The following is a 14,337-nucleotide window of genomic DNA, read 5'->3' as shown; positions in this document are numbered from 1 at the left end:
TACTGCCTTAATGATCACATATATAATAATAACTGTTTAAATTTGTTTGCTAGGCATTAATTTACCGTAATTTACCAATTATTGATTCGGTAATTTCCGCTAAAAAACGAAGTTTACCGAATGATCTCATCATTCATAAATCTCATCATACATCAATCTCATCATACAACAAAAAACGTATAATGTTGTGAGCACTTAATATAATGTTGTGAGCACTTAATATAATGTTGTGAGCACTTAATATAATGTTGTGAGCACTTCATATAATGTTGTGAACACTGCATATAATGCTGTGAACACTGCATATAATGCTGTGAGCACTGCATATAATGCTGTGATCACTTCATATAATGTTGTGAGCACTACATATAATGCTGTGATCACTTCATATAATGCTGTGAACACTGCGTATAATGCTGATTATTAACATAAGGCAGTCGTGGCGTTCCATAATTTATGTCCATTATCTGGTTGTTTCAGAACTTTATGGCTCTGACCCATACAAATAAGAGTTGGCTTGATCAAATATAATGCTGTCCAATACTTCATTTTCTTTTTTTTTCAAATTTTTACATTTGCCATCTCACCTTAAATTGAAGAAGAACGTCTAAAAATTAAATTTGACGAGGAAATTGATTTAGGTTATGTGTTTAGCTCATTCAGGTACAACTTGACTGAAAACTTGAGTGAAATTGCCAGCATTACCATATATATAATGTATGAACTGGTAATATTGAAATATACAAAAATGTATAAATTGATTCTAAAATTGACGGGACAGATTGCCGGCTGTTTCCCAGATATGAAGTGACTGCTTTCTGTGTATCCTAAGTTATGATAACCAGTAATGTCAGATAGTATTATGATCCTTTCCCCAAAAATGTTTGAAAGGGAAAAAATTTACATGGATAGGAACGCCGATTGCCATGAATTATAGCTGCTGTGCATCGTATAAAAATTGTAGCACATACACTGGGTTCAAATTAAGAGAATGATGTCACAATGTTACACACATAAAAAAATGTTTTTTTCAAGATCAATAAAGTACGATTCTAGCACGCCCTTGCCGTCCTCACCACGCTCTTCTTACGACCTGACTACGTTCATACTACGATATCGCCAGCATTACCATATATATAATGTATGAACTGGTAATATTGAAATATACAAAAATGTATAAATTGATTCTAAAATTGACGGGACAGATTGCCGGCTGTTTCCCAGATATGAAGTGACTGCTTTCTGTGTATCCTAAGTTATGATAACCAGTAATGTCAGATATTATTATGATCCTTTCCCCAAAAATGTTTGAAAGGGAAAATTTTTACATGGATATGAACGCCGAGTGCCATGAATTATAGCTGCTGTGCATCGTATAAAAATTGTAGCACACACACTGGGTTCAAATTAAGAGAATGATGTCACAATGTTACACACATAAAAAAAATGTTTTTTTCAAGATCAATATAGTACGATTCTAGCACGCCCTTGCCGTCCTCGTCACGCTCTTCTTACGACCTGACTACGTTCATACTACGATCATCATTCTCATTGTCATTTTCACATTTAATATATTAAATCTCTCAAGGTTTTGTTTGTCTGTATGTAATTGGGACTTCTTGTTCATTTTCTCTTACGGCTCAACCATACTTCTCGTTTTCATATAGATTAACCCATTTATTTTCCCGTTTGTATGGTTTTACACTAGAAATTTTGGAGACCCTTTATAGCTTGCTGTTCGGTGTGAGCCAAGGCTCCGTGTTGAAGGCCGTTCCTTGGCCTATAATAGTTTACTTTAAAAAATAGTTACTTGGCGATGGAGAGTTGTCTCATTGGCACTCATACCACATCTTCCTATATCTATTGACACATCTGTGTAATCTCTGCTATCGTTCACTAAAATATCGTCATTTCAGCTTTATGGACCAGCAATAGGTTTTAATTTAGGTCGGATTGGTCGGTCCGACATAACTACTTGATCAAGATTCGTTACTATCAGAGCTCCCTCTGCCTCTACATCAACCCCTACCACCACGCCCACGTGTTCTAGTAGATTTTGGTGGCATGACTATTGTTTTCGAGAAATCTACGTATTAATCAGAAATAGAAGGAATGGAAATGTATTCATATGGAACACGATGTTAACGTTATTGCTGAGAGCGTAGTAAGATCGCGGTATAATCGTGGTAAGAACGTGCTATAATTGCATAAGAAGCGTGGTAAGATCGTGTTGCAATCGGATAATTCGTGGTACGGTCGTAGTGAGAACGTGATGAGCGTAGACAGATCTTGATAAGCGTAGTGAGGTTGTAGAATAAGCGCGATGAGAACGTGGTATAATCGTAGCGGGGTCGTTGTAGAAGCGTAGAGAGGACGTAGTAGCATCGTGAAAGCAACGAAAATTTACATTCTCATGCCTCTCATACCGCGACCTCACCACGATCTTTATTTATTTCAGATCGTGGTGAGCGTGGTGCGATCGTGGTCTAGTGTGACTGGGGCTTTACTATTCATAGTCTTGTATGTATACGTATGTCACAGTAATTATGTATGCAGTGACGTTAAAACACCGGAAAATTCTCCTCATCAGATTTGAACAATACGGTGTGGAATGGACATTAAAATTGTATGTCTCAAAAACACAAATTATAACCTTTTTCCAAAAGAAAATGTTATCGGAAGTCTTGAAGTTGTCAATTTATATTCTTATTTACCTTAATGTGTTACTGTTGCTGGATATTCATACAGATAGATGTTTTGACAATATTCATACAATCATAATCCTTGGTGACTATGACTATACAGGACTATGCTTTTGTGTTTCATGTCACTGACCTGCCGATATGTATGGTCAGCAATGATCCAAGAATTGACTTGTCAGCTCGTTTCAGTATGCAATATGTTCATCATGTTACAACGAAGTTGCCGAACAAATAAAAACAAAAAAATATTTTAGTTTTAAACATATTTATTTATAGTGGATTGGAAAACAAGTTATTGCAACGTATATTAATCCCTTTACCCTTTGCGGGTGCGAGTGCTGCCTGTACGGCATTAGCCTACTCTTTTTCGAAATCTACAAGGGTGTATTTTACGTGCATTCGATATGGCTCTCTCTTTAACACGGGTCAGTCATTTATCGTCCTTTTCCAACGGACTATCATCGTTCCTCAAAACCATACTCGCAAATGGTGGTGACAGTTGTCTCATTAGCAATCATACCACATCTTCTTTTTTATATTCAATTCCTCAAATTTTCTCCCCGAAACGGGGATCGAACCAGTTTTGTATTTATTTTAGTAGTCCGATGCGCTAACAACTACACCACGGGACACAATTCAACTTATATATCATTGAACACCGTGTATATCAAGATTTTACAAATATGCCTTCTATGTATAATAGTACAGGTACATGAATTTGCTCATCCGTATTTAAGTGCAAACAGGAGCAACTATAGAATCGACGCTAGTGCTAAATTGATAAAATAAGCGCTTATAAAAGAATCTAATCTGCGCAAATAAAAGATCGATTTATTTTTTAATTGGCGCAAACGTCAGAATTTTACAAGTTTCCCATAATGTCTTTTAACTCATTAACATTCATTATAAAGTAATTTATATAAACCTTAGGCTAGTTCATTGTGTATATCTTTTGGGAATCTGACTAGAATCCTTGCTTCGTACTTTTATACCAACATATATTTTCAAAACATATAATTACGGTTTTAAAAAGAGAGATGAAGGATTTATGAATCTCATAAGTCGAAAAACAACTAACAATTATAATGATGCAATGGCAAAAAAAAACGACAAAAATGACAAACAACAGTATAAATAAAAAAGTAAAATAACAAAAATACCGACCGCCGAGGAAAATTTCAAACAGAAAGACCCTTATTAAATGGCAAAATCAAAATATCGAACACATCAAACGAATGAAAACAACTGACACATTACTGGCTTGTTACATGCATTTTCTTATGTAGAAAATAGTAGATAAAACCTGGTTTTATAGCTAGCTAAATATCTCACTTGTATGACATCGATGTGTGAATTAAACAAACATACTCATGTATAAAAAGGAGTGCAACAGCCAACATTGTGTTATAATATTAAATTTTAAACAAACACACAAATATGTAACAAAGTCATAAAAAGGCACATTAGCAAATACGAGATACACATAAATACAAAAATTAACCATAGCACAATGACGGGATGTATAAGTACAGAACCACGTCAAATGCATATCACAAAAATTAGAATAAACAGTAATATTCACAAAGACAAAAATATTAAACTAAAAATTAAACAACATGATCAAACTAAATCAATTAATAATGTTAGTATGTGTCAATTTGTAAAATCAGGGATCTATAAATTCAATTCAATTCAATTCAAATATTTATTGTCATATAAACTCTGAACAATAAGTTTGTGACAAATAATATAAACATACACAAAATACATTTAACAAACAAAACCATGAAAACGAAAAAAAGCAAAAAAGCATGACAATCTATCTATGTGATATATAAATATATTTTATAAATAAATAAAGAGTCCCCTGTCCTCAGTTCTAATGCCTGTTTAAAATGGGACCCTAAGCTTACTTCTTTTGAGGTTGATGGACAAAGATGATATTTAATTTTTTCATTTTCTTGCCAAGACATAAAGAAAACAAAGTTGTTTAAAAAGGTAAATCAAAGGAAACACATACATTGTTATGGCTGATTATTTAATCTTACAACGATAACCTTGAACATGAAACAAGCATGCGACTTTTGGCTGTATGTAAATGTATGAATGTATTGTGGTTTGAAATTGAACGATTTTTCAAGCGTTTAATCAAGATGACCTTAATGTTATGTTGAAAATAAACTGACAATAACTTCAGAATATTGCCAACTAGTGTGATGACATTCAAACATAAATGCTGCAAGGTTAAAAAAAGAGGTCTAATGAGTTGGTAAAGACCTTTTTTGCAGGCGTTTTATAAATATGAAAAATGTGTTTAGATAAGGATAGTCAACATCTGTTTAATTTGTCGTTGTATTTAAAGCCTGATAGCTGCATACACATCACTGTTGCGTGTTCAATTTGTACCAGGTATGTAGATACATGTTTTCTATAATAATATTACTACTATAGTAACTATTAAAAAAAGTTCTATGGTCGAATTAAATTTAAAAAGTTTTTTCGTATGAAATAATTAATATATATCATTTAAAAAATCTCGAAATATGAAGTTGCAGTAACTGTTACAGCCAATTTCAACTTGTTAAAAAAGAAATTCTGTTGTGTTCACTAATATAATGATCAAGTGTTCTGCGACAACAAGCATCTATAGTTTAATACAATCTAAAGTAAAAGTTTATGTTGACTTTTAGAAAGAGTTATGATTGTAATATGGAATTTGCTCCGATCCGCTTTTTTAATTTGAAGTGTTGTCTTTTTACATATGAAACAAGCATGGGACTTTTAGCTGTATGAATGTATTGTGTTTAATATTGAATAATTTTTGAAGCGTCCATCGTCGGCCATTTTATTACTATTATAATATTTATCTTCAGGGACAAATAACAAGACAATGAAATAGTATTATTGCCTTTTTGGCCTTAAATTCCCGTTAAAAAGGTCTTTTAAATTATAAAAATCTTAGAACTGTGTTCATAACCATGCCTGTATTGCAGATGAAGATGTTGGCACATGGTTTGGTTCTACTGGTAGTTGTAGTGATTGTTCAGTCTGGAATACCTGGAATAAGTAATTATTATAGTTAAAATTATGCTAATTTAAAATATAAGTACTACCCAGCTGATGTGCACGCTGCCTTAAAAAACTACAGAATTTATGCAGTTTTCCATCTAATTTCCATTGTGGAAACATTCTGCGCAGCCAAGAAACATCACAAAAATTTAAGAGAAGCTTTATTATAAATATTGAAATAATCTCACCAAATATAAAGTTGTTTCTTTGGGTGTGCAAATACTTTTCTAGTATATATAGAATATACTTTAAAAACTTTATGAAAAAACAATGAAAATCAAGAAATTTGGCAAAATATGAAAATTATGTTATAGATCAGTGCAAAATTAGTTTTATTTTCTGAATGCCTTGTACCTTAGTCTGGTTTGCACACATTCAATGAAGTAATATTTAGGCCAAATAAGGGGCCTTATTATCCGTACTCCTTTTACAAAAATATTGTTGACTATTTAAGATATTTTAATCTTTGGTAATATTATTTTTACCAGTAAAAGGTTGTCCAGGTTGCAGTGTAAAAGGAGTTTGCTATTTCCCCAATCAAGAATGGAAACAAGGTTGCTGGACAAAGAAATGTTCTGTTTATTCCAATGGTTTCGTACAAGGATGGAGAACACCAGTAGTGAAAACACGTATGTTTAACTCATTGGTTTTTAGGGCTTGAAAGGGGTCCTTTTTTTTCTGATTTCTTTCATTTTTCCCGCTCATTTATTTTTATTTTTAAAATAAATAACTATTTCTAACCATTGTTCTGTAATTTCTTGATTCATGTAGCTGTATTCTGGACACTGTTCTTTTCATCCAATTCTTTAGTTATTTCTTTATATTTTAGCACACCAAAACCTATTCTTTTTTTATTGCCTTTTTATCTCCATTCCTTGTTAAATGTTTTTTGCCCAATATTCTCTGTTTCGTAAACCCTAACAAATACCTTCGAATATCGCTTTGTTCACAGTTTGAAAACAAATGTTTTGTTCTGATCTTTTTTGGTTCGAAAAATCTAACTTGTTGTTAACATCGATATGTAGAAAAGAATATTCGCTTGACCATCTAGGTCAAATTTTCGCAATTTTCCGTTACCTTATGCAGTCGATTCGTACACATTACACCCTCAATTTGAGAATCAACTAACCTCTCAATCATTGTATTTATATTTAATCATTAATTCTACCAAAGGGATGTTTACATTAAAATTATGCTTTAAATATCAGTAGCAATAGCTTCTCTCCAGTTCTGTAAACATTTTCGAAATGTTTCTTTGACCGATGAAGACACTTCGCACACATTACACCCCTCAATTCGAGAATCGACTTAGCTCTTCATCAAGTCGCAATAGGTTTTCTCCAGTTCTCTAAACCATCAGTGTATTCATATTTAATCATTATTATACCAAAGGGATATTTATATAAAGAATATGCTTTAAATAATGATGGGAAGGTTTTAAATATCAGTAGAAATAGGTTTTCTTTCTCTCCAGTTCTGTAAACATTTTCGAAATTTTCCTTTGACCGATGTAGACGATTCGCACATTACACCCCTTAATTCAAAACCGACTAAGCTCCCCATCATGGTATTTATATTTGATAATTAATTCTATATTAAAAACATGCTTTAAATATAATGATGAAACGTTTTCAAATATCACTCCGAATATGTTTCTCTCCAGTTCTCTAAAACATATTTAATTTATCAAAATTAAGAAATACCCCTTCACCATCGATTAGACAAATCTGTATGTAATATGAGACAATCGTTCTCAACCCAGGAGATAGTGGGAAAGGAGGGGGTCAACCACATGTCCAATTTAAATGCATTGATCGTCTAAAAAATGTGAGTTTCAAATCCCCGAAACACCTTCCCTCAAAGATGCCACTAGGTGGACACGATTCTGGAATCGAAGCCTTGACATGAGTGGGAGTTAGATTGGAGTGAATTGAGAGTGGGCGAAAACCAGGTGGCGAGGGAAGTAGAAAAAAGAATAATTTATGCTTCACCAAAAAAAATATAGACAGACAAACTTAATCAATGATTCAAGACTTAAGCTTTATTTATTTTTAAACGGCTGTGTTTTCGACAGGTATATTGTTTGTTGTCTGTCTGTCTGTCGTCATCATGTTGTACATCAGCTACAACCTGCTTTCACGATTTCCCATAAAACTTTGGTAAACTGTTTATATCTATGGATGTAAGTTCCCTCTCGATTTTTAGAAAGTTCAGATTTAACATTTTGGATTATAAATCCAATTGATATTATTACAGAAACCCTCCTTTTGTTTTAAAGTATAATGAATAGAACATAGAAAATAGCTTATTGCATTGTGGATTTAAATCAAGTTGGTCTGTATTTTTATATTTGGAAAATACTTTCGAAAAATACACTTAAAATTGAAACATTTGTAGTAAAACACACCAGTTCTTCTCTGTTGGTATGACTCGTTACAAAGGTATTTAACTAAGGATTGTGCACCCTTGTTGTGTTTCAATGATAAACATAAGGATTTTTTTTTATAGAAAATCATCAACCTAGTCCTTCCCCTTGTACTCTCATATTTGGCAATTCGGTGCTTGAGAAATATAGGACCAATTCAAGTACACCTTTTCGGGTGCGCTCGACTTTAGTGACTCAGCACGAGGTCATTTAGAATTTAAGGTTGTTTTGGACTTTTTATAAACAAAAAATGCTGGCACATCAAGTGAGTAATATTTGTTCAAAATTTTATAACAAAAATCTCTTTCATAAAGTCTGTGGATTTGTTACAAAAATCTTTGATTTATTTCCCACAAAATCCCCTCTTTCTATAAATGCAATGAAACAATAAATAATAATGCTTTGCACGCACAAGTTTTCCTTGGTACAAAATGCCCATCTCTGTTATTCAATGACATAATATTTCCTGTTTTGATACTATTGCAGTTTTGAAAATTTCATGATTCACATGGCTACAGGTTCAATTAAAAATTAAAATACACGTATTTGAAATATCTACATTCGTAATGTCGGCTATTAGAGGATCTTAGAGCTGTTGTACAAAAGCTCGTTTGCAAAGAATTCCATTATTATGTTGTTTTGCCCATTTTATTAAGAAAGTTCGCACAACCTTTACAGTTAAAGGGGCGTAACATGTCAAATTCTTGTTCACCGATTTGACTCAAATTCTTATATTTGATTTATAAAATACTAAAATGGATATCCAAATTAAAACACAATAATTTTATTTGATTTATAACATACTAAAACGTATATAGCCAAGTTCTAAAAAGTTTCAGATAAACAATTTATGATGCATGGGGTCGATAATATGTATCACATTTTGTGTGTATTTCAGTCCATACGCAATCTAACGATCGAGGTGACCTCCACTGACTGCCCACAGTCATGTAACGAGATATAAATATAAATATAGATAGGTAAAACGTACAATTGGAATTTTCTAGGTCTGTTTGATTTTATATCATAAAATAAAAATATTTTAATCATCGTTTTATCTGTATATTATGAATGAGTTTTTGTGGATCGAATCAGTTTACCAAATGATTTCTCTTTGTTTCACTATCAATGTTGACATTCTTTTCCTTTGATAGCTGAAAACGTCAAATGTATGCGTAACCCATCCATAGCCTTAGGAGTTAAATTGCTGGTAACATGATTGTGTCAATCAGGTCGAAATTATTCACTTGGAAGTGAACAATTTACAGCGATGTTTCAAATTGTGTGGTTTTTTTTTGGGTTTTTTTTTTTTTTTTTTTTTTTTGGGTTTTTTTGGGGTTTTTTTTTATCTTAGATTGATAAACTGACACAAACTGGCTGCAAAAAGTAAATGATTATTTTACTATTTGACTTTCATTAATGATGGAACAACAAAAAAACGCGTTTTAATTTTTCGTTTTATCTCGTACCTAATTTCCCTTTAAAATTGCCATTCTCAAGCATTAACGTTCGCAAAGTTTCTGTCTGGTTGTGAAAAAAGTAAAACTTTTAATCTTAATAGTGTTAATTAGAACCAATAATTTCAATTATTGATTAATTCATAATAAAGTAATCATATTAATTTTTATTATTGATTAAAATATTCTGTTGAAAATAACCAATGTGCGAAATAAATTAAGCGGAAATCAACGACCTAACAGATAAAATCACAAATCTGACAACTGTAAATTTATTTATTTTCGTGGATATTTAATTATAGATAATGTGTTGAACATCTAATTTGTGGTTCACATGAAACCACGAAATCAACGAAATCTGATATCCAACGAATAATGCTGAATTAAAAGGCTATAAACAAGATATTGCAAGAAAAACGAATACAACCAAGAGCAGTTGAATTCAACTATAATTAAAAAAATGTTAACCAAGAGATAACTGCAGCATCACAAATATGTTGAACCAAATAGGCCAACCAAAGATAATAGGAAACAACAGGGGCTGATATTATTCAATAGAGTTTTTGAGAGTCAGATAAAAAAAAATAATATATAACCACTTTTAATTCATTAGAAAAATCCTTATAATATAAATTAAAATTTAAGATATTAATGTTGATATTTCTACAGTTCAGTGATTACTATGATTACAAGTGAACTGATTTTGACATGCATTGTGTAATCTGTTAATTAGCCGTATATTTGTTACGTTATATATATTAACAACGACTTAAGGATTGCCACAGTTAGCACCCTTCATTTCTTCTCATTTGATTTTTTTTGTGCATACAAAATGTAAGAAAATTTAAAGCTACCTTTACATAAAAAGGGTCAAGAGTGTTAAAAAAAGTGATATGCAAATGAAAACAAAAAAGTTGGTTCTTCATACAGGTATATATTGCAAATTGTTAAATGTTAAAAGACCGGTGAATTATGACATTTTCATTGCAATAAAAAGCATAGATTTTCTTATATATAGTGTTGTACTCGCAACTAATGAAGTTTAACTGAAGGGACGAGTACCAACCTATCCCAGACAATGGTAGACAGTGGCGTCCTCCCCGATGGACTGTGGTATCCACAGCCCTAACGGAGTAGAACTCTATACTGTCATAGCCATTTTGAATCTCTGTCATAATGATTTTTCTCATGTGGATGGGAAACAGTCGTATACAGAGCATTCACTGGGAGAGGAGTAGTGGTCATGTATAGGAGTAAGGGCTAAGGGTCGTGTAGGGTAGTAATTTGGTGGAAGGGGGTGTTTAGGGTTATTGTTTAGGCATTTACGTGTAAGTATAGTGAGGGGTAAAGCATTGTTAAGGGTAAGCATAGTTAGGGCCATTTACGGGTAGGTTTGCGAAGGGTGGACAAGATGAAGGGAGTGATGGAGAAGTTGGTTAAGGCTTTAGAGGGTGAAGGGTATAGTAAGTTTAGATTAGGGGTAGGGGTAAAGTGAGGATGGAAGGGAGTGTAGAGAGAGAGAGAGAGAGAGAGAGAGAGAGAGTGTGTGGTAGGGATAGAGTGTTTGAGCGGACAGAGTGTGTGAGGGGACAGAGTGTGTGAGGGGACAGAGTGTGTGAGCGGATAGGGTGTGTGAGTAGACAGGAGAGAGTGGATGAGAGGAAACAGTGGGAAAGCGGACAAAAACAGTGTGTGAGAGGACAGAGTGGATGAGAGGAGAGGGTGGAGTGGATGAGAGGAAAGTGTGTGAGAGAGGACAGAGTGGATGAGGAGTGGGTGTGTAAGAGGAGAAAGGGTGAAAGAGTAGATAATATGAGAAAGTACATAGTGTGAGTGAGGAGAGAGGATGAGAGTAGATAATATGAGTGAGGAGAGAGGATGAGAGAGTACATAGTATGAGTAAGGAGAGGATGAGATGGTACATAGTATGAGTGAGGAGAGAGTGTGTGAGAGGATGAGATAGTAGATAGTATGAGGACTGATTAAGTGTGTGGATGTGTTATGGAGAGACAGTACCAAGTGAGTGTGTTAGAGAGAGAAGAGCGAGAGCATAGAGGAGTATGAGTGAAGATAGAGTGTGTGACAAAAGTGAGTGAGAGAGAGAATGTCAGTTTAAGTAAGAGAGTGATAAGATGTGCCTCGAAAAGAAAGACAGAGGATATGAGAGAGGGCCGGGGAATGAGAATTTTATAAAAACTTTTTTTTATGAAATAATTAATTCGCACTATCATTCGGTGGAATTGGAGTCAAATCTCTTATTTGGCATGTAAATTAGAAAGAATCTTCAGACACATGTGTACTAACCTTCAAGTTGGTTGCACTTTAACTTCATTAAAACCTACATTGACCAAACACTTTAACATGAAAGACCAAAAACTTTAACCTGAATCCGGACAGATGGACAAACGGACGGACAAACGAAAAACATAATGCCCATAAATGGGGCATAAAAAAGGATAAATAATGAAGTTAGCATGTGTATAGCATGTACAATAAGATATAGTTTATTCTCACTTGCGTATTGCGATCACATGAAACCGTTGAGGTTACTGCATACAGAAAAACATATCGGTGAATTATTTATTGTCTGGGAATCCAACAATTAAAAAAGTTACTTTCTTCTCAATTTGGACAACTTAAAAAAAATCTTCAGAAAAAAAGTATATGTACATTAACAAAAAGCCATTTAGTTATAGAAAACATGCTTAATTTTTGATCAATTTCAAGTTTCATATCACTTTGATACATATAGTTTAATCAAAATATTTCTTGGGATAATGTTGAGGCTTATATCTAAATATTGGTGCCGAGAAAAATAGTTAGTAGGCAATATTAAAAACATAGAGCAAATAAAAATGGCAAAATTTGAAAATATAAATACATGCGCATTTTTTGTACTTGTTCAGTTGAAAAAAAAAATCATTTTCTTGAAGTAAACCCAAATTTATTAAAACGGAAAACAAAAAGAACATTAAATGATTATAACATTTACAAAAGGAAAGTGGTTAATTTCTATATATCGACCGAGTCAATCATATGACTGAAAATTGTAATTACCTACCCTCAATGAACGCTCCGCAAAGCGCGCGACATTAAGTGTAAAAAAAGCACTGACAGACTGGTCGACTTTGAGTCAGAATTATTTGTTTTAGTAGGGTGACATTTTCCCTGTGGACTGTTACATAATTAAATAGATCGTTAAAAGTTGGTCTAGTACAACGCATGTTTAATAATCATATCGCAATGAGCTTGCATTTTATTTACCACTGGGCATTAAACAGCCAGCCACCCTTCTCTTCGAAAGATGTTTTGGTAACAGTCATTTGTATATGCATTTTTTCTTTCTTTGATTGTACTTTTTAATTGTAACGGAAACTCATTATATAATTTTCGATTTTTCCATTTTTCACAATAATAATTGTTTGTTTTGTGTTGTAGAATGCCCAGATAGATATGGTAGATGCTTTGACCACGGACAACAGGTTTCACATCGGTGTTATTGTAAGGTTACAGGAACACATTGGTCATTGGCCTGTTATGGGAAATAAAAGTGGAAGTGTGAAATTTATGACAAACTGCTTTACAATATAGCACTGAGAATCATTGAATAAAGAAATAAATCATCGAATTGCTAGTCTTTGTTGTAATTTTCAGATTGCTTGTAGTAAGCTTGATTGTTATATGACTTGGGAACACAATTTTTTTTATAGACGAAGTTTGAGACACATGAAATTTATAACGTGTTGTGTTCGGTTTTTTTTAGTGGTAATGATATTGGTAATAAAAGTTCTCAGGGGAAAAAGTTTAGGCAATGATATCGGAAGACGTCAATTTTTGGTACATAATTGTTTTTGTGTCTTAAAGGGCACTGGCAACGTGATCTTTGAATGTTTTCTCTATCGGTCCCATTTATTTTTTATAGTTTAATATCAATTACTAAGCATGAAATACAGGATTCCTCGAAGCACATTTTCAAAAGTTAAGAGCTTGGCATGCTGTTTAAAGAAGTCTATTGTGTTGAAGCCAGTATGTTGAACTCTAGTCTTTTGAAGTTTTGTGTCCGTGGGTTGCTACCCAAAGTGTGATTCTTCCTTTGAGTTTTTTTTTATCGAACTGATAATTCAAAGCATTTTTTCAACGAATTTGTATTGTTTGTTCTTATGTTATGCTGTTACCCATCTGTCGTAGGTTAGAAGGAAAGTTGGCGTTCGGTGACATGTTAGGCATGCCACATTCTGTTCAATCATGTCATGATCCTGTAATTCAGTGATTGTCGTTGGTCTCTGTCTATCATACTTGTTTTTCGCAAATTGTAGGCTATCTTAATTAGGTCGTTGGGTTTCTTGTTTGAATTGTTTTGCATAAAGTTATTTCGGTGTGGAATGGGTTTTGTTCATTGTTGAAGGCCGTATGGTGACTTATAGTTACTTACATCTACATTATTTGTTCTCTGATGGATTGCTGTCTGATTGGCAATCATACTTAATCCTCATGTATTTATATGTTGGTGTGCTTAATTCGAAATATATGTACGTAATCACAATTTGTATATAAAGTTAAAATTGAGATTGGAAAAAGGGAATGTTGCAAAGAGACAATTACCCGACCAAAGACCGTAAAACAGCCGAAGGCCACAAATGGATCTTCAACAAAGAGAAAATCTCGCGCCCGGAGACGGGTTCGA

At 33.2% G+C, this 14,337-nt stretch overlaps 1 long non-coding RNA gene across 1 annotated transcript; it reads left to right on the top strand.

Annotated features, from left to right (window-relative positions):
* The first annotated feature begins 5,002 nt into the window (after window positions 1-5,002).
* Window positions 5,003-13,287, top strand: LOC143078265 (uncharacterized). Its single transcript, XR_012979140.1, has 4 exons — window positions 5,003-5,111; window positions 5,696-5,768; window positions 6,260-6,400; window positions 13,092-13,287. It is a non-coding gene; the product is annotated as an uncharacterized LOC143078265 (long non-coding RNA).
* The last annotated feature ends 1,050 nt before the right edge of the window (window positions 13,288-14,337 follow it).

This window comes from Mytilus galloprovincialis, chromosome 6 (assembly GCF_965363235.1).
Source record: "Mytilus galloprovincialis chromosome 6, xbMytGall1.hap1.1, whole genome shotgun sequence".
NCBI classification, from domain to species: domain Eukaryota; kingdom Metazoa; phylum Mollusca; class Bivalvia; order Mytilida; family Mytilidae; genus Mytilus; species Mytilus galloprovincialis.
This window is presented reverse-complemented; position numbering and strand designations above follow the sequence as displayed.